General features: G+C 42.4%; 1 protein-coding gene across 1 annotated transcript in view; it reads right to left on the bottom strand.

The window, feature by feature from the left end:
* Nucleotides 1–26,556, bottom strand: part of COBL (cordon-bleu WH2 repeat protein) — a 694,630-nt gene that overhangs the window by 518,927 nt on the left and 149,147 nt on the right. The window lies entirely within an intron of this gene.

The following is a 26,556-nucleotide window of genomic DNA, read 5'->3' as shown; positions in this document are numbered from 1 at the left end:
TGTATACTAGGATGGGATGGTATTTATACCAGGACGGGGTGCCATGTTTACAAGCATGAGGGGTGTGGGGCCATATATACTTGGATGGGGGGCCATGTGTACCTGGATTTGGGGCCATATATACCAGGATGGGGCTCGTATATACCAGGATAGAGCTATATATACCAGGATGGGGGATATTAGTACAAAATTGGGGGACAATACCCTATAACAGTGTCAGCAGCAGATCCCCCCCCCCATAACAGTGCGTCATTACCACATTTTTTGGTTCAATTTTTTCTATTTACCTCCTCTAAAACTTAGGTGTGCCTTATGGTCTGGTGCGTCTTATAGTCTGAAAAATACGGTAGTCATTGTTCTGTTTGGTATCATGGTGTGTACGACACTGAACATGGACCAAAGAAAACTAAGGAAAACTCAGAGAAGTCCCAATAAGAAAAGGGGCCAAGGAAATCTTATGAATAGTGCATGTGGTCCTGCAGCATTTGTGATCCATAGGTGGCGTCCCTGGATGTAGGTGCCCAGACAGTGGTGGCGTGGGGGGTAATAGCAGCGCTCCCGCACTGTCAGTCTCAGCAAAGACTGGATGCACTATTCATAAGATTCCCGTGGCCTCTTTTCTTATTGGGACTTCTCTGTAAGGTCACCGTTCTTCGGTGCATACGGTTATTACCCACAGTTTGGTATCTTTAGTGGGGGAGGAGCTTCAGGAGTTCCTGAGGAGGAATGGTTTGCTTCGTCGCTCTCCTCGGTATGGCAGGGTGTTCTGAGTAATTTAAAGATCATGGGAGACAGGTATAAACGTATGGCTGATAGAAAACGCTTGCCAGGTCCGGACCTGAATGTGAATGACTTTTTGTGGTTGTCTACCAGGAATATAAGATTGAAAGTTCCTTCTTGGAGCTTGGACCTAGGTTTATTGCTCCCTTTAAAATAACCGCCGTCAATAACCCAGCAGCGTTTCGTATTGAACTTCCTCAGGCCCTTAAGGTCCACAACATGTTCCATAGGTCCTTACTAAATAAGTATGTGGAACCTCTTGAGCCCTCGTCTCTACCACCACCCCGAGTAATGGTTGATGGTAATCTGGAGTTCCAGATTTCGAGGATTGTAGATTCTCGTCTCCAACGTCGTTCTCTACAATACTTGGTGCACTGGAAAGGCTATGGTCCAGAGGAGAGGATGTGGGTTTCAGTGTCAGAGGTGAACGCTCCCAGATTGGTTCGCTCATTCCACACCTCTTATCATGGGAAACCCGGTCCTGAGTGTCCAGAGGCCACTCATAGAGGGGGGGTACTGTCACGGGTGTGTCAGAGGTGACAATCGCCCTGCAGTTGGTTGCAGATCTCCACGTTTGGCATTACAGACATCTTCTTAGAGGCTGTCTCTAGGACCCAGTGGCTACCTCCCTCTGGCTAATTAACTCCCTGGCCTGGGTGTATAAATACATGGTGTGTTCTAGAGGGAGGTGCCGGCGATATTCATTATTCCTTGTGAAGGCTTAGCAATGGCAGCACTTTTCCCCTGTTTGTCCTTCCTTGTTGTCTATCATGTTTATTGGAGATTGACTAGTGCCTCCCTTCCCTAGCTTGAACCAAACGCCAGGGAAAGACAGGGCGAGGTACGCATGCGGCGATTGGTTAAGAGCCAATAAAGGGACGCTAGGGGAGACAGGGTGACGCTAGATCAACCTAAGAGGTCTCCACTTGTCCCCCTTTCCCTAGAGTCTGGGCTCCCTTTCCCTCTTCCCTTTGTGTCTTTCCCACACCTTGCGTGACAGTGGCAGAGCAGGGAGACCCGATGTCCCTGCACTGCCAAGCAGCCACTATGGGGCCCTTGAGCAGGAGGAGGGCCGCCCGTCATCGCAAATTAAACTGTATTGGCTGGATGCCGACACAGTTGAAAGCAATGATGAGAGCGGGAGCGACACGCTCCCTCTCCTATCATTCCCCCTCTGCGTCTGACGTCAATGACACAGACACTGACAGGAGGCGATGACATCAGTACATGGCGCTGTCCTGTGCTGACAGCGGGCGCTCGGAGCAGCGGGGGACAAGGAGGAGAGGTGAGTATTGTATTTTATTATATATTTTATTATATGGGGAGTGCATTATACTGTACGGAGGCTTATGGAGAGTGCATGATACCATATAGAGGCCTATGGGGAGTGAATTATACAATATATAGTGGCCTTTGGTGAGTGCATTATACTATATAGAGGCTATTTAGGGGGCCATCATATAGTGAGGGCCGTCATGCAGAGTGGGAGCTAATGTGGGTTCTTTGTACAGTGTGGGGGCCGTAATACAGTGTTGGAGCCATCAAACAGTTTGGAGGCTACTAAGGGATCAGTATACTGTGTGGGGGCATTATATTGTGTATAGAGAGCATCATACTGTGTAGAGGGGAGCTGTATAGGGAGGAGACTCTGAACATGATTAAATGTTAAGTGAGCACTTATTGTTATAGGGGTACTCTGGTTATTGTGACTGTCAAAGGAGCACATAGAAGGCATCATTACTTTCTAGGGGGCAAAGTGTGGGCACTGTTTTATAGGGCACTTGCACATGGCATTAATATATTCTAGAGGTTTGTTTTACCATCTAGAGGGCACACAGTACCACAAAGCAGGTGCAGTAATAGTGACACATGTGGCAGCAGAGGCTCAGTATTGTGGTATTATCAAGATAAGGAGTTTGTGCAGGTTGGGAATAAATGAAGAAGGGCAGGAAATGAGAAGAGTCAAATGTGTCATTGTTCTAATCTCTGAAGACAAGTCCTGGCTGGAGAATTTGTCATGTCAGTTAAGGAAAAGTGAACGATTGCATCAGAAAGAAAGTCAGCTGTAAGTGACCATCTATAACTGTACTGTAATTTCCTATATGTTTTGCAAGACTGGTATCTACCACAAGGGCTGTGGGGTCGGTAAGCCAAACCTCCAACTCCGACTCCTCAATTTCCATGACACCGACTTCAACTCTGACTCCGACTCCACGACTCCGACACCCTCATAAATGGCTCATGATTAAGTGATAAATTTACTCTAGCACAGATTCATCTCAGCTAAAAGTCTAGTCCCTTAGATCAGGAATAGGACAGACATTTATAAGACATTTCATAACTTTCCCAAATTCTTATGAAAAAATATTCCCCACAAACTGCATTAAACTACTGTACCCAATTTATTATATATTTTAGGAGTCGGAGTTGGTCCATTTTATACCGACTCCACCAAAATGGGCTCCCACTCCGACTCCACGACTCCGACTCCACAGCCCTGTCTACCACTATGTGCTCCACATATGGCGGTAATATCAGAGTTGATCTTTGTATAGAGATTTTTATTAGTAACAGCGTAGTTAACTGCTGAGGCTCTCCTACATCCACTATTAGGGTGAGTCACCAGGTCACCAGGGTTACCTGGTTAGGGGCCCATTCAGACGTTCGGACCTCCCTGAACCAAAACCCTAGCTATGCCTCTGTAATAGAACAATAGTATAAAGGAAAATACAAACCTGACACAGAGGGAAAACAGACAGGGATAAAAGAAAACTACAATCATGCAAATGCACTCACCAAACAACCAAGTGAAAATCAAGGGAACAGTAGTTGGGATAAACCAAATTGGAGAGGATTAGGATAAACACACAATACCAAATCCATGCAGATAACTCCTGTAAACTACACCAAGCGACTGCCACTAATTCAGAACTCTCCTTCGCCACCAAACCAGGAAGTTGTAACTATCCTTGGCAACTCCCAAGTGCCAATGGCGAGCATATATACCAAAGGGGAATGGCCAACACAGAACACCTTAGACAATTCAGGATAGAGAGCTCCAGGAGATCAACATAACTGATTAACGCTTGTAATGACAGTGCAAGGAAAACCTGCACTGTTTAATATGATGGTGAAGCAGTTCTAATCAGTGCAGGAGTTCGTGTAACCAGACGGCGCAATCTTCTGGCCCCTCTCTGTCGCGGTATCCTCATGACTGTGAGTTGCCTCAGGAGATTAGAAAAAAAATTATAGACAAACATGTTAAAGGTAAACGCTATAAGACCATTTCCAGACACCTTGATGTTACTGTTACTACAGTTGCACATATGATTCAGAAGTTTAAGGTCTATTGGCCTGTAACCAACCTCCCTGGACATGGCTGAAAGAGGAAAATTTATGTCAAACTGAAGAAACAGATAATGTGAACGGTAACCAAAGAGCACTTCTAAAGAGATTAGAGTTGAACGCCAAAGTCAAAGTACATGACTGTCACATTGCACCATCCGTCACTATCTTGGCCATAGTGGACTTCATAGAAGACGACTGTTGAAAGCAAATCATAAAAAAATGTGACTGTAATTTTCCAAAAAGGATTTTGACAAGCCACAAAGCTTCTGGGAAAATATCCTTTGGACATATAAGACAAAAACTGGAGCTTTTTGGCATATCAGCTCTATGCTCACAGATATAAAAATAAAACATACAAAGAAAAGAACATTGCACTTACTGAGAAACATGGAGGAGGTTTGGTTATGTTTTTGTCTGCATTGCTGCATCTGGCACAGGGTGTCTGGAATCTGTACAAGGTACAATGAAATCTCAAGTCTACCAAGGCATTCTGGAGCAAAATGTGCTGCACAGTGTCAGAAAGCTTGGTCTGATTCGCAGGTCATGGTTCCTCCAACAGGATAATGACCAAAAACACACAGCTAAAAGCATTCATGAATGGCTAAGAGCAAAGCATTGGACTATTCCGAAGTGGCTTCCTATGAGCCCTTATGTAAGTTTTATTGAACATCTGAGGAAGGAGCTGAAACATGCAGGCTGGCGAAGACATTCTACAATCCCGAGACAGCTGGAGCAGTTTGCTCACGAGGAGTGTACCAAAATTCCTGTGGACAGGTGCAGAAGTGTCATTGACAGTAACAGAAATCGTTTGTTTGCAGTGATTGCCTCAAAAGGTGTATTGAGAAAGGCCGTGCCCACTAGATAGGTTCTGGCTGGGAGTATGCACACTGAATACTTGACTGCTGTTCCCGGCGTAGACATTGACGAATCCTCCCTTGGCTCCTGCTGCTGAAGGCACGGGTACAACTCCTGAGTCTGTGCCATTCAACAGACGTAACTGTCAGCCCGATTGCGGGAAAACATCCGCACTCTGAAGGTACATTTATGCCCATTTATGAGAAACGATTAAACACTGCTCATGCCCAGAATACTGGAGGTGTTCCGAGACACCACTAGTAAAAATGAATTATTTACAAATGATACAAAAATGGATGCAAAATTTGTAATGGATCCAGTTTTTCTTTATTACTAGATCCGCTACAAGCAGATTACAACTGGACAGGTGGAACACAGCCTGAGAGTAACCTTCAATGCCTCACCAAACTTGTATCTCTCTCTATGATCACTGCTAAAAATGCCGTATTACCACTAAATTTAAAAAAATATATAGCCGAACATTCTAAAAATAATAGTTTTCAATGAATAGTGAGTTTTAAAGAAGATACCCCTTTTAGACAGAAGTGTCTCTTTAAAACAAGTGTTTCTTTTCAAGAAACTGTGCCACTCTTGTTTATTGTCTGATATGTCTGATATTACAGCTCATTCCCATGCAAATGAAGGGGGCTGTGCAGACAATGCAGTGTTATCTAGTTGCAGTATCATGGTGAGATCCAGTCATCTATGGTGTTGTAACGCCATTAGCCACTATTTTTACTCTATTTCACTATTAATAATATTATTGTTGATCTTCACCTTTCCTCCCTTTACTTCTTTTCTCCTCGTGTCATACACTCTTTACTTTAATGTGCATCCCCAACATTAGAATTACCATTCCGCTGTACGATGTAAATCCATGTAGTCTATTTGGTGCCCAGGGTTACCGGCTGGTTTTCGCGAATGCGTCATTTGCGCTCCGGCGGGTCGCTGGCTCCGTATCTCTATGCATCAGGTGACCCGGGTCACATGGTGTTCCCGAGGTGAGCTGATGCATGACGCGGCACCCGCGCATTCCAGACCCTCCTGACGGCGCATGTCCAGATGCAGAACTTAGCCTGTTCACATCGGCTGTCATTTATTTTACATAACTACGTATACATTGCCTGGTGCCCGCTCCTTCCAGTTTGTGGTTCGGTGTACGTCTTGATTGTTTGGGCGGTATTATACCGTCCTTTTGGCCACACCAGCATTTTTAAACTTGCTGGTTCATATGGACGCTACCCCCTGACGAAGGACGTGTGTCTGAAACGAGCGTCGGGGCTGTGCCGCATGGTGCCATTTATGTAGCTGGACCAGTTATGCAGGTATCTATTTATCTTTGATTCCCAGGTTGTGATGCCACTGACTTATTATAAATGTATCATCTCCTATGCATATGACATACACTAATCATTATTCATTGCATATCTGTACATGTATGCATTGGTTCTTTGTTTATCAATATATGACTACACATTATGGCTACCTACCTGCTCTGCTCTTCATTTCTTTCTGATACTTAGTCCAGTCTCATTGATTGTTATACACTATTAACATCAATAATCTTTTATGTTTTGTTAATATTTATATGTATGGCTCTGCAGTGCGGACATGCTTGTGCATGTAGTGCCACCTAACCATTGCTTCTCAATAAAGGTGTTTTATGTATTATACTTTGCCTCTTTTCTGATTTGGACCTATCATTCGGTGGTTCTCCTTTTGTTGTATTTTGTAGCAACTGGTCTGCCATTCTAATTTGGTCACTATAGCAAGCACACTATTCCTTATCGGCTTGGCGACTTGCGGGTCCCATTATGGTCATTTATTTGTGTTGCTATATTCAGTGTGTTTTGTATCTCAGTGTTATCTAGTTGCAGTATCATGGTTAGATCCAGTCATCTATGGTGTTGTAACGCCATTACGCACTATTTTTAGGCTGTGTGCCCACTATGCGTTTTTTAAGCGTTTCCGCAGCTGCAATTCCGCTACAGAAACGCTTTAAAAACCCTTGGTAGAAGGTCTGCTATGTTCCCCAATGATAATCCGCATGTGCTGTGCACGCGCTGCGGAAATTTCCGCTACGGATTATCATTGCGGAAAAATCCACAGCACTACCAAGTATCTTGCGTAATCGTGGCGTTTTCGCCGCCATTGACTTGCATTGAATCGCATAATATCCGCATCACTACATATGTACATGCGGATATTCTGCGATTCAATGTGCGGATGGTACCCGGGTTTGGAAAAGAGTAGACTCTCCTCCAGAGCCGGGTACCATAGTACCTGTAAAAAAAGAATCTAAAATAAAAAATAAATATTATACTTACCTTCTGATGGCCCCCGGTCTCCTTATCCGATGTGTCCGGTCTCCCTGGCAGCTCGCGATGGCCTAAAAAGACCTGCCATGATGTCATTTAGTCATGTGACAGGTCATGCGACCGCTGACTTCGGCGGTCGCGTGACCCGTTACATGACTAAATGACGTCATAGCAGGTCCTTTAACACAACCGCGAGACACCAAGGAGACTGGACGCATCGGATAAGGACACCGGGGGCCATCAGAAGGTACCATATTTTTTGGACCATAAGACGCACTTGTTTTCCCCAATATTTGGGAGGAAAATGGGGGGTGCGTCTTATGGTCCGAACGTTACCTGCGATGGTGGTAAAGTGGGATTGCAGGGCCCTCCAGGAATGCAGCGGCGGTGGTGGTAGTGACGTCGGCGTCAGCAGAGGTGAGCGACTGGGACCGGCACCTGTGCCTGGCCGGTACTGGGGCTGGTGTCGGGCTCTGAGCTGCGTGCGGCCTGCGCAGGTTTCCAGTGTGCGCGGCCATCCTCCTAAAGCTGTGATCTACAGGAAAATGGCCGCCTGAGCCGGCGCATGCGCGGACCGGTAGCTCCAGCGGCCATTTTCCTGTAGATCACAGCTCTAGGAAGATGGCCGCACACACCGGAAACCTGCGCAGGCCGCACTGCTTCGCCGCTCACAGCCCGGCACCGACCGCATCCCGGTACAGGCCCCAGCCTCAACCCCAGCCAGAGGCCCCGGCCTTGGCTCCAGCCAGAGTCCCCGGCCTCAACCCCAGCCAGAGGCCCCGGCCCCAGCCACAGTCCCCGGCCCCAGCCTCGGCCTCGGCCCCAGCCCCAGCCAGAGGCTTCGGCCCCAGCCAGAGGCCTCAGCCCCATCCCCAGCCAGTGGCCTCCGCACAGGAACCGGCCAGGCTAAGGGCCTCAGTCAGACACAGGCCCCGGCCCGGCACAGGCTCCACAGCATCTGACCTCTTCTGCAGCCGCCGACTTCCTGAAGGACCCTGCCTCTTGTGACCCTCGCTCCACTGCCCCCCAGGTAAGATACCGTACCTATTCAGACTATAAGATGGACCCCCATCTTATAAAAAATATTTTTTTCTATTTTCCACCTTAAAATTTGGGGTGCGTCTTATAGTCCGAAAAATACGGTAAGTATAATATTTATTTTTTATTTCTTACCATTCTTTTACGGTCACACTATATAAATCCATGCCGGTTGCATGGATTTATATAGCGTTACCAAGTTGTCGAGCACTTTCCAAGTGATGCTAAAATCGCCTGGAAAGCAATTGTCAACCTGCATGAGGAAATGCATGTGAAAAACGCTTCACTTCCGCTGGTCTCTGGCAGGAAAAACGCATGTGCAATCCGCATGTGCAATCCGCATGCATTTTTTCTGCATCGTGGGCACTTAGCCTTACTCTATTTCACTGTTAATAATATTATTGTTGATCTTCACCTTTGACAACAATGACCAATTGTCATGATGACAATAGTTGAGTGGAAATGGGCTTTTAATGGGAGCATAGTCAATGGGGCAATGGAACTATTAATTTAAAGTCTAAGAATGGTGCTAATTCTAGAGAAAAAAATCTGATGTTAATATGCTGTTGTTAAACAATTGGATATATCACAATGAAAAGATAAATAAATATTGCAGCATCTATAAACCCCCTAAGCTCATCACAGGTATCAGAATGCTCATCTAGACCCACACATCTGTCAGCTAGGGTTTTGCTGTTAGTATATAGCACTTGCTTGTATATGGCTTTACAGCACTCTAATATTGATAAATGCCCTAATGGATAAGTGCTAAAAGAGGCACTTTGTGATTTGGGAATAACCTCTTTAAATTTCATAACTACAAGAATTTATACAGGATGAGTCATTGCATTGCTGTTTTACCAACCTTTATTCTTTCTAGTGACATGAAAATGTGCCTATATTCATACTTTAAAGTATTTTGTTGGAAATGCCCTTGTGTTGGAAAAGAATGGATGGTATACTTCAATTCCTTCAAAACGTGTAAATTCTGTCAGTGCTCATTGTAAAGAAAGAATGTGGCAAGCAGGAGAAGCAGAGACTAGCCCCCCAAAAGTAACATCACTTTCAGAAGCGGGCCTGATCTCTTCTCGCTGCGTTCTCGCCTTACAATTTCATTGTGGATTGAAAGTAATATTGCACAGTGACAAGGGAACTTGTACTGAGCATACATTGGAATTGACATCCAACGCATGCTCAGTAGAGCTGGGACTAGCCCAGTCCCTGAAACAGACATCACTGATAATGGTTCATTTCAGAGTGGAGGCAGAGGCTGCAGCAGTGACCTAAGCTTCTGCTCCTCGATGACATCTCATTTGAGTATCCTAGCATGCACTGGGGATTCTCAAATTAAATGTTATCAAACCAGAAGTAGGTAAAAAATATAAATAAAGCAGTTAGACAGAGTAGAGAGGGAAAAATAGGGACTTTTCAATTAAAGGATAGTAGAAAAGCTATCAGATTGTTACGTTAAATAGACAAACATTTAGGATTAAAATAAATATTAGTTTTGGACCACCCCGTTAATTTGATCCTGAACATACTTTGGTATAGGCAGTCTGTTAACAAGAAATATTGGCCCATATTATAGAGCAGACTAAACATTGTTAGCGTGAAATGCACGAAATTTATAAGGAGGCACCTTTTGGGCTGCCTTACAGCCAAAAATAAGAATTATATACCAGCTACAATTTGCTTTACTTTCTGCTTTAAAGTTAAAGGGAAGCTTCAAGATCACCAATCTAATTAAATTAGCATTAAAAAGTACAGTGCCTACAAGTAGTATTCAACCCCCTGCAGATTTAGCTGGTTGACACATGCGGAATTAACTTGGCATTGTGACATTTGTACTGTAGATCAGCCTGGAAGTGGGAAATGCACTGCAGCAAATATTGTTTTTGTTTTTTTTTTTGTTTTTTTTTTAAAACGTTGAAAGTTAATTCAGAGTGTCATTTATTATTCAACCCCTCAAACCATAAGAATTCTGTTTGGTCCCCCTAAAGTATTAAGAAGTAGTTCAGGCACCAAGAATAATGAGCTTCACATGTGTGGATTAAAGATCTCTTTTGCCAGCCTTTTCTGACTATTTAAGACCCTCCCCAAACTTGTGAACAGCACTCAGACATGGTCAACATGGGAAAGACAAAGGAGCATTCCAAGGCCATCAGAGACAAGATCGTGGAGGGTCACAAGACTGGCAAGGGGTACAAAACCCTTTCCAAGGAGTTGGGCCTACCTGTCTCCACTGTTGGGAGCATCATCCGTAAGTGGAAGGCTTATGGAACTACTGTTAGCCTTCCACGGCCTGGACAGCCTTTGAAAGTGTCCTCCCGTGCCGAGGCCAGGCTTGTCCGAAGAGTCAAGGCTAACCCAAGGACAACAAGGAAGGAGCTCCGGGAAGATCTCATGGCAGTGGGGACATTGGTTTCAGTCAATACCATAAGTAACGTACGCCACCGCAATGGTCTCCGTTCCAGACGAGCCCGTAAGGTACCTTTACTTTCAAAGCGTCATGTCAAGGCTCGTCTACAGTTTGCTCATGATCACTTGGAGGACTCTGAGACAGACTGGTTCAAGGTTCTATGGTCTGATGAGACCAAGATCGAGATCTTTGGTGCCAACCACACACGTAACGTTTGGAGACTGGATGGCACTGCATACGACCCCAAGAATACCATCCCTACAGTCAAGCATGGTGGTGGCAGCATCATGCTGTGGGGCTGTTTCTCAGCCAAGGGGCCTGGCCATCTGGTCCGCATCCATGGAAAGATGGATAGCACGGTCTACCTGGAGATTTTGGCCAAGAACCTCCGCTCCTCCATCAAGGATCTTAAGATGGGTCGTAATTTGATCTTCCAACAAGACAACGACCCAAAGCACACAGCCAAGAAAACCAAGGCCTGGTTCAAGAGGGAAAAAGTCAAGATGTTGGAGTGGCCTAGTCAGTCTCCTGACCTTAACCCAATTGAAAACTTGTGGAAGGAGCTCAAGAATAAAGTCCACATGAGACACCCAAAGAACCTAGATAACTTGGAGAAGATCTGCATGGAGGAGTGGGCCAAGATAACTCCACAGACCTGTGCCGGCCTGATCAGGTCTTATAAAAGACGATTATTAGCTGTAATTGCAAACAAGGGTTATTCCACAAAATATTAAACATAGGGGTTGAATAATAATTGACCCACACTTTTATGTTTAAAATTTAATAAAATTCAACTGAGCAACATAACTTTTTGGTTTGTAAGATTTATGCTTCTGTTCATAAATCCTACTCTCGTTTGCAGTTTGAAGGCTCTAACTTATTTGCATCTTATCAAACCAGCTAAATCTGCAGGGGGTTGAATACTACTTGTAGGCACTGTAACTGTCTTTTTAATTTTTAGTTCATAAGTGAATAGTACACATGAAAATAAGAAACTTTGTAATATATCTCATCAGAGAAATCTGCTTCTTTCTCCTCCTAGACTAATCAATCATTCTCAAAATTCTCAATTCAAAGGTAAAATCTGTATTCAGTGAAGACATTTATATTATTGGGATAGGAGATGACATTTACTACTAATAAGATTATATGTAGAGGGGAAGGAGGAGCTCTGTCTCTAGCCCCTTCTTTGTACATAGAATCTTACTAGTAGCAGCTGTCATCTAATTTCTCAGTAATGTAACCATCTGTCTGCACTGAATACAGATTTTACCCATGAATTTAGAATTTTTAGAAATATTGATCAGTGCAGGAGGAGAAAGAAGCAGATTTCTCTGATAAGATATATATCAAGTTTCTTATTTCCATGTACAGTATACTATTAATTTATGAAGTAAAAATTAAAACTACTTTTACTCTTTACGTTCTCCGTAAAGTAGTAAAAACAAGTTCAAACTGATGTTTCTATTTACTATTGGTGTAAATACCAACTTTGAATCAATATGTAAATGAAACAATAGCATTGAGGTCAGGCTGATTACCGGTCAGTGCATCACTTTTCCAGATTAATCCCCACCTAGTGTCACTCCCTATGTATTAGATTGATGTCTGTTTAGTTCTAGTGTCACCCCCTATGTATTAGATTAATGTCTGTTTAGTTCTAGTGTCACCCCCTATGTATTAGATTGATGTCTGTTTAGTTCTAGTGTCACCCCCTATGTATTAGATTGATGTCTGTTTAGTTATCCAGATAACAGTGCCATAGAAGCACTGAACAGATGTCAATCAAGCTCATGGCGGAGCTATATTTAATGGGAGAACAAAAGGACAGGCCAATTGACTTTAAACTGCCCAAACCTTCTCCCGCCCAACATCATCTGACAGCAGAGAGTCAGGAAGTCCATAGATATTAGATGACAGACTGACCCTGTGAAAATCATGGGGTTCACCCATCTTCAGACTAACGTGTATGGGCGCCTTTGAGCATCTCATTTTTCTAGCATTAGACTTTATTGGCACCAAAGATACATGTAAAAAACAGCAAAGAAACCTTTAAACCCCTAAATGACAGCCAATGCGACTTAAGGCTATGTGCCCACGTAGCAGATTTGATGCAGAGCGTTTTTGCCTCTCTCTGGCAGAAAAAAATGCATGCAGATTTACAGTGGTGGCCAAAAGTATTGGCACCCCTGCAATTCTGTCAGATAATACTCAGTTTCTTCCTGAAAATGATTACAATCACAAATTCTTTGGTATTATTATCTTCATTTAATTTGTCTTCAATGAAAAAACACAAAAAGAATTGTCCTAAAGCCAAATTGGATATAATTCCACACCAAATCTAAAAAAGGGGGTGGACAAAAGTATTGGCACTGTTTGAAAAATCATGTGATGCTTCTCTAATTCGTGTAATTAACAGCACCTGTAACTTACCTGTGGCACCTAACAGGTGTTGGCAATAACTAAATCACACTTGCAGCCAGTTAACATGGATTAAAGTTGACTCAACCTCTGTCCTGTGTCCTTGTGTGTACCACATTGAGCATGGAGAAAAGAAAGAAGACCAAAGAACTGTCTGAGGACTTGAGAAACCAAATTGTGAGGAAGCATGAGCAATCTCAAGGCTACAAGTCCATCTCCAAAGACCTGAATGTTCCTGTGTCTTCCGTGCGCAGTGTCATCAAGAAGTTTAAAGCCCATGGCACTGTGGCTAACCTCCCTAGATGTGGACGGAAAAGAAAAATTGACGAGAGATTTCAACGCAAGATTGTGCGGATGGTGGGTAAAGAACCTCGACTAACATCCAAACAAGTTCAAGCTGCCCTGCAGTCCGAGGGTACAACAGTGTTAACCCGTACTATCCATCGGCGTCTGAATGAAAAGGGACTGTATGGTAGGATACCCAGGTAGACCCCACTTCTTACCCCGAGACATAAAAAAGCCAGGCTGGAGTTTGCCAAAACTTACCTGAGAAAGCCTAAAACGTTTTGGAAGAATGTTCTCTGGTCAGATGAGACAAAAGTAGAGCTTTTTGAGAAAAAGCATCAACATAGAGTGTACAGGAAAAAAAAGAGGCATTCAAAGAAAAGAACACGGTCCCTACAGTCAAACATGGCGGAGGTTCCCTGATGTTTTGGGGTTGCTTTGCTGCCTCTGGCACTGGACTGCTTGACCGTGTGCATGGCATTATGAAGTCTGAAGACTACCAACAAATTTTTCAGCATAATGTAGGGCCCAGTGTGAGAAAGCTGGATCTCCCTCAGAGGTCATGGGTCTTCCAGCAGGACAATGACCCAAAACACACTTCCAAAAGCACTATAAAATGGTTTGAGAGAAAGCACTGGAGACTTCTAAGGTGGCCAGCAATGAGTCCAGACCTGAATCCCATAGAACACCTGTGGAGAGATCTCAAAATGGCAGTTTGGAGAAGGCACCCTTCAAATATCAGGGACCTGGAGCAGTTTGCCAAAGAAGAATGGTCTACAATTCCAGCAGAGCATTGTAAGAAACTCATTGATGGTTACCGGAAGCGGTTGTTCGCAGTTATTTTGGCTAAAGGTTGTGCAACCAAGTATTAGGCTGAGGGTGCCAATACTTTTGTCAGGCCCATTTTTGGAGTTTTGTGTGAAATGATCAATGATTTGATTTTTGCTTCATTCTCTTTTGTGTTTTTTTCCTTGCAAGCAAATTAAATGAAGATAATAATACCAAAGAATTTGTGATTGCAATCATTTTCAGAAAGAAACTGAGTATTATCTGACAGAATTGCAGGGGTGCCAAAATTTTTGGCCACCACTGTAAATGCGTTTTTTCTGCCAGAGAGAAGCGTTTTTATATGCGTTTTCGCATGCGTTTTTTCAAGCACTTTTCCAAGCGATTTTGAGCATCACTTGGAAAAGTGTTTGACAAGTTGGTCACACAATATAAATCCATGCAACCGGTATGGATTTATATTGTGTGACCAACTTAGATGCTTTAAATGCAGCATCTATAGTAAAAAAAAAAAAAAAGAATTAAAAAGTTAAAAATGAAAAAAACCTGTATATTCACCTCTCCGGCGGCCTCCGGTCTGCTCCCGGCGGCGATCCTCTCTCCTTGGCATCCCGCGGTGTACTGGCAGGACCTGCGGTGACTTCATTTAGTCAGCTGATGGTCACGCGACCATCACCTGACCGCTGACGTCAGCGGTCGCGTGACCATCAGGTGACTAAATGACGTCACCGCAGGTCCTGCTAGTACACCGCGGGACGCCAAGGAGAGAGGACGCCGCCTGGAGCAGACCGGGGGCCGCCGGAGAGGTGAATATACAGGTTTTTTTTAATTTTTAACTTTTTTATTTCTTTTTTTCACCGTGTGGTAGCCGGGATGAAGAGGAGTTGTAGTCTCCTCTTCATCCTGGGTACCACATGCACCGCGATTACGCTGCAAATTCGCAGACATTGAATTTAATTGAAACGCATCAAATCCACATATACCTGCGGGTTTACTGCGTTTCAATGTTACTCAATGGCCGCGAATTTGCAGCGTAATCACGGTAGAAATGGTCATGCTGCGTTTCGCAATGCAATGCGAATTTGGCACGCTAATTAGCGCATCATGTGCACAGCACATCCGAATTCACATTGCTTTGCATGGCAGACGGTTTTACAAGCGTTTTCACGGCCGTAAAAACGCCGCAAAAACAGTACAAAACCGCTACGTGGGCACATGGCCTTAAACTGACCTGTGATATAAGAGACTAGCATCCGCTGATCGGTCACAATCCAGCAGCTATCAGCTGTATACTATAGCTGACAGCTTGCTGCATCAGCCACGATCATTGTTGGCTCCCACCATGGCCGTTTAACCCCTTAATTACTGCTGTCAATAGTGACTACAGCATTTGGATGGTTAACAGAGTGTGGTGCTCTCTCTTTAACCCCACCGGCACATTGATATATTGATCGTGTGGTCCTGATGGTTGACATGGCAATTCATGGCCAAATAACGACCTTAAAGTCTTCCAGCTATAGTGGCCTGTTCAGAAGTTAGAAACATTTAGGTTGTAAAAATACATTTTTTCATTCCTGTCATGTCACTTTGCATTAATTCCTGAAAAGCACCTGAATGATTAATAAACTACCTGAAAGCAATTTTAAGTACATTTAGGGGCGCTGTTTTTAAAATGGTATCAATTTGGGGATTTCCAATATATAGGCCCCCCAAAATCATTTCAAAACTGAATAGGTCCCTAAAAAATAAGTTTTTTAAATTTCCTTTAAAAATAGAAAATTACTGCTACATTTTTAAATCTTCTAAAATGTTAATAAAATAAAACAACATTTTACAAATGGTGCTGATGTAAATCAGACATGAGGGAAAGTTATTTATTAATGTTTTTGTGTGATATCACTATCTGGATTAAAGGGATAATCATTCAAAGTTTGAAAATTGCAAATTTTAAAATTTTTTGGGCACATTTCTGACATTTTTATAAATAAACACAAAACATATCAACCTAAATTTACCATTATCATAAAGTATAATGTTACACTAAAAAAACTGTCTCAAAATCAATAGGATATGTTGAAGTGTTCCAGAGTTATTACTATATAAAGTGACACATGTCAGATTTCAAAAATTTGGCCCGGTAGTTAAGGGGTTAAAACACATACAGTGGGCGGGGGGTACTTAGTCAGCCACCAATTGTGCAAGTTCTCCCACTTAAAAAGATGAGAGAGGCCTGTAATTGACATCATAGGTAGACCTCAACTATGAGAGACAAAATGAGAAAACAAATCCTGAAAATCACATTGTCTGATTTGGAAAGACATTTTTTCAAATTTTGGTGAAAAATAAGTATTTGGTCAATTACAAAAGTTCATCTCAATACTTTGTTATATATCCTTTGTTGGCAATGACAGAGGTCAAACGTTTTCTGTAAGTCTTCACAAAGTTGGCAAACCCTATTGCTGGTATGTTGGCCCATTCCTCCATGCAGATCTCCTCTAAAGCAGTGATATTTTGAGGCAGTCGCTGGTTCAACACGGACTTTCAACTCCCTCCAAAGGTTTTCTATAGGGTTTAGATCTGGAGACTGGCTAGGCCACTCCAGGACCTTGAAATGCTTCTTACAAAGCCACTCTTTCGTTGCCCTGGCGGTGTGCTTGGGATCATTTTCACGCTGAAAGACCCAGCCACGTTTCATCTTCAATGCCCTTGCAGATGGAAGGAGGTTTGAACTCAAAATCTCACGATACATGGCCCCATTCATTCTTTCATGTACACGGATCAGTCGTCCTGGTCCCTTGGCAGAGAAACAGCTCCAAAGCATGATGTTGCCACCCCCATGCTTCACAGTAGGTATGGTGTTCTTTGGATGCAACTCAGCATTCTTTCTCCTCCAAACACGACGAGTTGTGTTTCTAGCAAACAGTTCTACTTTGGTTTCATCTGACCATATGACATTCTCCCAATGCTCTTTTGGATCATCCAAATGCTTTCTAGCAAACTTCAGACGGGCCCGGATTTGTAATGGCTTAAGCGGGGTGTCACGTCTGGCACTGCAGGATCTGTGTCCCTGGCGGCGTACTGTGTTACTGATGGTAGCCTGTGTAACATTGGTCCCATCTCTCTGGTCATTCACTAGGCCCCCCCATGTGGTTCTGGGATTTTTGCTCACCGTTCTTGAGATTATTTTGACGCCACGGGGTGAGATCTTGTGTGGAGCCCCAGATCGAGGGAAATTATCAGTGGTCTTGTATGTCTTCCACTTTCTAATTATTGCTCCCACAGTTGATTTCTTCACACCAAACTGCTTGCCTATTGCAGATTCAGTCTTCCAAACCTGGTGCAGGGCTACAATTTGTTTCTGGTGTCCTTCCACAGCTCTTTAGTCTTCACCATAGTGGAGTTTGGAGTGTGACTGTTTGAGGTTGCAGACAGGTGTCTTTTATACTGATAACAAGTTCAAACAGGTGCCAGTACTACAGGTAATGAGTGGAGGACAGAGGAGCCTCTTAAAGAAGAAGTTACAGGTCTGTGAGAGCCAGAAATCTTGTATGTTTGTAATTGACCAAATACTTATTTTTCACAAAAATTTGAAAAAAAAATCTTTCCAAATCAGACAATATGATTTTCAGGATTTGTTTTCTAATTTTGTCTCTCATAGTTGAGGTCTACCTATGATGTCAATTACAGGCCTCTCTCATCTTTTTAAGTGGGAGAACTTGCACAATTGGTGGCTGACTAAATACTTTTTTTCCCCACTATATACTATTTTTAAATGCATTTCCAATACAATATATATGTGCATTTGGAAAAGGACTCAGGCCTTATTCACAGGTCAGTGGTTGTTGGCTATTTCACTGACAGCACATTGACACATTATGACTCATTCATTAATGTTTTTTTTTGCTGCTTAAATTATTAAAAAAAAATGTTGGCTGTTTTATTCCATCTTATTGACATTGTCTTCTGTTTTACAGGAAAATTATCTGTCTGGATTCTGTTGTTCAACTTGACAGAAGAGATCAGCTTATGTGATTTTTATGTTTTGCAAAATGGGTCATCAAAAAAAACACCTTTCAACATGATGCATTCAATTATTGATTCATTTACTACCAATATATTTGGGAAATCCTGCAGATTGGCAGTTGTAAGGTACAGGAACTGGCTAATGATGATGTACTTAAAAATACAATTCCCTAGTTGTGGCTGGTAAGTACCATAACCACAAAAATAATATGCGGCTATGAAAATGAAAGATGTGGTAAAAGTAAAGTGACTGCTGTGAAAGTATATCACATACATTGCATAATTTCTGGCAAGCAAGGCCTCATGTGTAATGTAGTAATAAGTGGTCCGTGTGGAAATATATAGTTAATCATTAGATGTCACAGAGGACTCTGAAGGAGATTGTAAACTGGGAATTACTGACTTGTTCATTTGTGTCCAAAGGGAAAACATCTTCTCCACAATAAGTACATGTTTTCCCTCTTCTTAAATTACTATGTTGCCAGGTTTTGCTTGATTATTCTACGTAAACTACATACGGTACTTTATATTTAGATATAAGAAAACCATTGCTAGAGATGGTTGTCTTAAATGGAATATGTCAGTAAGATCAACCTTCCCAAGCCGTCTATATGGGCATGTAGGTCATAGGAAGCTGAATACAATGATACCTTGATATCTGTGATCCGATGTCTTGTTCCAGAGAAATCCACATTTTTCTTATATATAAATGAGCTGTTCCAGGCTATGGGCCGGACACTGATCTGCATGAGAATCTGTCTCCAGAGAATGAAAGGGGATAACAGCCCTTGTCACCCCCAAAATGCATTTTAATGGGCTATACAGTGTTGTAGGGGACTTAGCCTCTACAGTATAACAACCATACTAGTAAGATAATTACCTTTCTCAACTGGTAGATGAACCAAACAGGGGAGGTAATCTGCTGGATCTGGTCCTGTCAAATAGACCAGATACAATTTCAGATCTGCAGGTCCGGGAGCATTTGGGAAGCAATGACCATAGTATGGTACGTTTCAATGTAATTTTCAATCAAACATTCAAAAAGGGAAATGCAAAAACTGGAACTTTAGGAAAGCTGATTTCAAGAAGAGCTTAATTGGGTAGACTGAGACCATGTCCTAGTAACTGGGGATACCGAACATAAATGGGGCATGTTTAAGGAAATACTATTAGAATCCTGTAGAAAATATATACCCTTTGGTAACAAAATGTCCAGGAATGAAAAAAAACCCATTATGGATAAATAAGACAGTACAAAGTTTAATAAGACAAAAACAAAGGGCATTCAAAATCTTGAAGGCCGAGAATACAGAAATAGCATTTCAGGAGTATAAAGACCTAAATAAGATATGTAAAAAAGAAATCAAGCTAGCAAAATTATCTACAGAGAAACAAATCGGCAGCGACATTAAAATAAATCCTCAAAATTTGTATAAATACATGAAAGCCAAAAAGAAAAAAACAGATGATATCAGCCCCCTAAAAGACGATACTAATAAGGTAAGAGGAGGACAAAGAAAAGGCTGAGATATTAAACAACCACTTTTCATCCATGTTCACCATCAAACCATCTGTACCAGGGATCTTTCAACAAGGCAAAAATCAAAGTTCACCACAGGATATAAAGAGTTTAACACAAAAAGAAGTACACCTGCGTCTGAGCAAATTAAACACTGACAAGTCCCTAGGCCCAGATGGCATTCATCCACGGATACTGAGGGAACTGAGCTCAGTAATTGACAGACTGCTGTATCTCATATTCTTAGACTCTTGTAACATTATTGGTGCCACAGGATTGGAGGATGGCTGATTTGGTACCGATATTTAAGAAAGGTAAGAAGGTGGATCCAGCTAACTACCGTCCACTAAGTGTCTGACACAGTAGTGTGCAAAGTTTTTGAGGCCATTATGTGAACTGCAGAGTTATATCGCAGAGAATAATATAATAAATAATGAACAGCATGGATTCATGAAAAATAGGTTGTTTCTAACCAGCATGCTGGGGTTCTATGAGGAGGTACAGTTGTGCCCAAAAGTTTACATACCCCGGCAGAATTTTTCCTTTCTTGGCCTTGTTTCAGAGAATATGAATGATAACAAAAAAACTTTTTCTCCACTCATGGTTATTAGTTGGGTAAAGCAATTTATTGTCAAACTACTGTGTTTTCTCTTTTTAAATCTTAATGACAACCAAAAACATCCCAATGACCCTGATCAAAAGTTCTTAATACCGTGTATTGCCCCCTCTAACATCAATGACAGCTTGAAGTCTTTTGTGGTAGTTGTGGATGAAGTTCTTTATTTTATCAGATGGTAAAGCTGCCCGTTCTTCTTGGCAAAAAGCCTCCAGTTCCTGTAAATTCCTGGGCTGTCTAGCATGAACTGTGCGCTTGAGATCTCCCCAGAGTGGCTCAATGATGTTGAGGTCAAGAGACTGAGATGGCCACTAAAGAACCTTCACTTTATTCTGCTGTAGCCAATGACAGGTCGACTTGCCCTTGTGTTTTGGATCGTTGTCATGTTGGAACGTCTAAGTACGTCCCATGCGCAGCTTCCGGGCTGATGAGTGCAAATTTGCCTCCAGTATTTGCTGATAACATGCTGCATTCATCTTTCCTTCAACTTTCCTTCAGACCTTGATGACCTCTCTCCAAATGTAACGTTTATGGTTGTGGCCAAAAAGTTCAATTTTGGTCTCATCCCTCCAAATTACCTTGTTCCTGAAGTTTTGAGGCTTGTCTCTGTGCTGTTTGGCGTATTGTAGGCGAGATACTTTGTGGCATTTGCACAGTAATGGCTTTCTTCTGGCGACTCGACCATGCAACCCATTTTCTTCAAGTGCCTCCTTATTGTGCATCTAGAAACAGCCACACCGCTAGTTTTCAGAGAGTCCTGAATTTCAGATGATGTTATATGTGGGTTTTTCTTTGCATCTCGAACAATTTTCCTGGCTGTTGTGGCCGAAATTCCTGTTCGTCTACCTGACCGTGGTTTGGATTTTTCAGAACCCCTGATTTTCCATTTTCCACATGTGAGGATGTTACCTTTAATAGCCATTCATACCCATTTGTGTCAAATTCTGTGCATGTTATCAGGTCAAAATCACCAGGGTATGTGAACTTTTGATCAGGGTCATTTGGATGTTTTTGGTTGTCATTAGGATTTAAAAAGAGAAAACACAGTAGTTTGACAATAAATGGCTTCACCCAACCAATAACCATAAGTGGAGAAAAAGTTTTTTTGGTATCATTCATATTTTCTGAAACAAGGCCAAGAAAGGAAAAATTCTGCTGGGGTATGTAAACTTTTGAGCACGACTGTAAGTGAAAATCTGTCTGTTGGTAATGCGGCTGATATGATTTATTTGGACTTTGCAAAGGCATTTGATACTGTACCACATAACAAGCTACAGAAGGAAGGAATTGGGGGAACTATATGTAGATGGGTAAGGAATTGGCTAAATGACAAGAAACAAAGAGTCGCCATAAATTGTATGTTCTCTAAATGGAATATAGCCAGCAGTGGAGTACCGCAGGGATCTGTGCTAGGACCGATTCTTTTTAACCTCTTTATTAATGACCTAGTGGATGGGATTGAGAGTAAAATGTCAGTCTTTGCTGATAAATATTTAGATTTGAGAGTCCTCATTGGCTGATACCTTTTAATGGCTAACTGAAAAGACGGTAACAAATTGCAAGCTTTCAAAACTACTCAGGTCTCTTCATCAGGCACAGTATAACACAAAATATGAAGAGTCACATATTTATACACAGCAAGAAACAAGAAATAATGTAATAGATGAGACAAGTGCCGAAAAGCAGAACTATTATAAAGGGAGAACAGTTGTGGCCGTAAATATTGGAATAGTTAATAGATAAGGGGTGTGAAAGTTGTATTATCCTTTGATTAAAGTCTGGTCTGGGGCTGTGATGACCCCACAGGTCTGAGAAGCACATTCCTTAATTAAGGTAGTCATGAGTTTATATTCCCAAACTTTTCTGTCTCTCTGAGATTTGAAATTATCTTTTAATACCAGTAATTTCATGTCTGTGATACTGTGATCAGTGATACAAAAATGTTTTGCCACAGGTACAGTAGATCTATTCTTTTTTCTTTTATTGTGTGGCGATGAGAATTCATCCTTGTTCTAAGTTTTTGCTACATTCGGGACACAACTGACCTACTGAATAAACTAGCAGCAATAGGTTCTCTACCAGAAGGAACCATCCTGGCCACCATGGATGTGGAATCTTTGTACTCTAATATACCACACCAAGAATGGATTAAATGCCTGCAAAATCTTCATGGAAAATACAGGAATTGATGTTGATTCTGTGGTGAAATTTACAAAATTCATCCTCACCCACAATTACAGTTATATGAAAAAGTTTGGGCCCCCCTATTAATCTTAAGCTTAATGTTTTATAAAAATTGGTGTTTTTGCAACAGCTATTTCAGTTTGATATATGTAATAACTGTTGGACACAGTAATGTTTCTGCCTTGAAATGAGGTTTATTGTACTAACAGAAAATGTGCAATCTGCATTCAAACAAAATTTGACAGGTGCATAAGTATGGGCACCCCACCAGAAAAGTGACATTAATATTTAGTAGATCCTCCTTTTGCAAAAATAACAGCCTCTAGTCGCTTCCTGTAGCTTTTAATGAGTTCCTGGATCCTGGATGAAGGTATTTTTGACCATTGCTCTTTACAAAACAATTCCAGTTCAGTTAAGTTTGATGGTCGCCGAGCATGGACAGCCCTCTTCAAATGATCCCACAGATGTTCAATGATATTCAGGTCTGGGGACTGGGATGGCCATTCCAGAACATTGTAATTGTTCCTCTGCATGAATGCCTGAGTAGATTTGGAGCGGTGTTTTGGATCATTGAATTGCTGAAAGATCCATCCCCTGCGTAACTTCAACTTTGTCACTGATTCTTGAACATTATTGTCAAGAATCTGCTGATACTGAGTGGAATCCATGCGTCCCTCAACTTTAACAAGATTCCCGGTGCCGGCATTGGCCACACAGCCCCAAAGCATGATGGAACCTCCACCAAATTTTACTGTGGGTAGCAAGTGTTTTTCTTGGAATGCTGTGTTTTTTGCCGCCATGCATAACGCCTTTTTGTATGACCAAACAACTCAATCTTGGTTTCATCAGTCCACAGGACCTTCTTCCAAAAAGAAATTGGTTTCTCCAAATGTGCTTTTGCATACCTCAGCCGACTCTGTTTGTGGCATGCTCGCAGAAATGGCTTCTTTCGCATCACTCTTCCATACAGCTTCTCCTTGTGCAAAGTGCATTGTATAGTTGACCGATGCACAGTGACACCATCTGCAGCAAGTTGATGCTGCAGCTCTCTGGAGGTGGTCTGAGGCTTGTCCTTGACTGATCTCACCATTCTTCTTCTCTGCCTTTCTGATGTTTTTCTTGGCCTGCCACTTCTGGCCTTAACAAGAACTGCCCCTGTGTTCTTCCATTTCCTTACTATGTTACTCACAGTGGAAACTGACAGGTTAAATCTCTGAGACAGCTTTTTGTATCCTTCCCCTGAACAACTATGTTGAATAATCTTTGTTTTCAGATCATTTGACAGTTGTTTTGAGGAGCCCATGATGCCACTCTTCGGAGGAGATTCAAACAGGCGAACAACTTGCAAGTGGCCACTTTAAGTAGCTTTTCTCATGATTGCATACACCTGGCTATGAAGTTCAAAGCTCAATGAGGTTACAAAACCAAAAAAAGTGCTTTAGTAAGTCAGTAAAAAGTAGGTAGGAGTATTTAAAACAAGAAAATGATAAGGGTGCCCATACTTATGCACCTGTCAAATTTTGTTTGAATGCAGATTGCACATTTTCTGTTAGTACAATAAACCTCATTTCAAGGCAGAAACATTACTGTGTCCAACAGTTATTACATATATCAAACTGAAATAGCTGTTGCAAAAACACCAATTTTTATAAAACATTTAGCTTAAGATTAATAGGGGTGCCCAAACTTTTTCATATAACTGTACTTTGCATTTGATAACAACATACAAGAGCATCTCACTAATTAGAATATCATCAAAAAGTTAATTTATTTCAGTTCATCAATAGAAAAAGTGAAACTTATATATTCTATAGAGTCATTACAGTCTATTTCAAGTGTTTATTTCTGGTAATGTTGATGATTATGGCTTACAGCCAATGAAAACACAAAAGTCATTATCTCAGTAAATTAAAATAATTAACAAAAAACACCTGCAAAGGCTTCCTAAACATTTACAAAGGTCCCTTAGTCTGTTTCAGTAGGCTCCACAATCATGGGGAAGACTGCTGACTTGACAGATGTCCAGAAGGCAGTCATTGACTCAAGGTCCCAGAGTTCCCATTTTCATTTGGAAATCAAGGTCCCAGAGTCTGGAGGAAGAAAGGAGAGGCAGACAATCCAAGCTGCTTGAGGTCTAGTGTGAAGTTTCCACAATCAGTGATGGTTTGGGGAGCCATGTCATCTGCTGGTGTAGGTCCACTGTGTTTTATCAAGACCAAAGTCAGCGTAGCCCTATACCAGGAAATTTTAGAGCACTTTATGCTTCCCTCTGCCGACAAGCAAACACTTCCACCTCCATCATTCTGCATCAGCATCTGATGTGTCAGAGCAGCAGGCGCGATGACATCATTACAGGGCGCCTGCTGTTCGGAGATGTATGCCGCTTCACACCAGGAGAACGAGGAGAGGTGAGTATTGTATTTATTTTTTTAACTCAGTGACTGGTGGCCATAATAGAGTATGGAGGACCATGGGCGGTGCATTATATTGTATGGATGACCATTGGGGGTTCATTATATTGTATGAAGGACCATGGGGGGTGTATTATATTGTATGGATGACCATGGGGGTGCATGTTATGCGCTTCAAAAAGGGGCCCAAAAAGACTGGCACAAAACCAGTAAAGTGGCAGCCACAGACACACTTGGCACAAGCTGCCCAGCTAGTCGAGCCCTTGAGGGCCGGGAATACCGGTACCCAGTCTAGGACCAGGTGAGTACCTCTGCAGGAACCCCAGAAAGCGTAACCAAAAGAGAAACTGAGAAAACCCTGCTGTAATAGCTAAACCTAATGCTATCCCCACTCACCACAAAGCACATGGGAAACTGCAATAACAAGCAGGGAGCAGAATTATATAGTCTGCCTAAAGATCAGGTGCTGACTACCTTCCAATCATCCCCAGACAGCCACTCCCTGTCATCTTCAACAGCAGGCTGCACAAAATCCTACCATTGCTTATAGCCAAACAAAACAGAGTCCTGTGTTGCTTGGCAACCAGGGAAGACAGCATCCCATGTACCCTGGGCAGAGAAATCAGTGAGGGATATGGCATCTAGTGTCCTCACACATCCCACAACACCAAAATTCGACGCTCCACAAGATTGAGACAATTTCTCTGCATGTGTGGTACCTCCGCCTCCCGGGTCAAGACAATGGTGGCGCTAGTGACCAGAGTAGCACCATACCGAATCAGCTTCATTACCAGGTGGGTGCACAGAACCACGATTCATAACAGTGCATTATATTGTATGGAGGACCATGGGGGGTGCATTATACCATATGGAGGACCATGGGGGTCTGCACTATATTGTATGGAGGCCCATGGGGGGTGCATTATATTGTATGGAGGACCATGGGGGGTGCATTATATTGTATGGAGGCCCATGGCGAGTGCATTATACTATATGGAGGATTGTGGTGGGCGCATTATACTATATGGAAGGCTATGTGGGGCTATTATAATATTTGGAGGGCTATGTGGGGGCCATTATGTTGTATGGATGCAATTATACAGTGTGAAGGTTTGTGTGGGGTCTATCATACTGTGTGGAGGGCTGTGTGGGGGCCATTATATTGTTTGGAAGGCTAGTGCAAGCCATTATACTTTATGTAGGCCCATTATACTGCATGGAGGGCTGTGTGGGGGATCATACTGTGTTTTGGGTCACTATACTTTGCCTTGGGAGTTGAGGTAGGGTACAGTAGGGTCATTATACTGTGCATGTAGAGGCTAATGTGGAGGAATTCACTATGGGGGTATCATACTGTGTTTGTTGAGCACTTTTGTTGGCATCATACTTTCTGGGGGCAATGAAAGTGGTATCTAGGACTTCAGCAGAAAAAAAATTACTATTACTAAAGGCTGGAAAGTTGTGAGACATGCTCTTCTGTGATCCCAACAATTCTTATTTTTTTTGGGGGGGGCAATTAGAAGTTCTGCTATGGGGCCGCATGATTTCTATGT

This window comes from Phyllobates terribilis, unplaced genomic scaffold (assembly GCF_046119375.1).
Source record: "Phyllobates terribilis strain yellow unplaced genomic scaffold, ASM4611937v1 Scaffold_4__5_contigs__length_816908805, whole genome shotgun sequence".
Classification (NCBI taxonomy): Eukaryota; Metazoa; Chordata; class Amphibia; order Anura; family Dendrobatidae; genus Phyllobates; species Phyllobates terribilis.
Note: the sequence above shows the minus strand (reverse complement) of the source record. Positions and strands in the feature narration are given on the sequence as shown.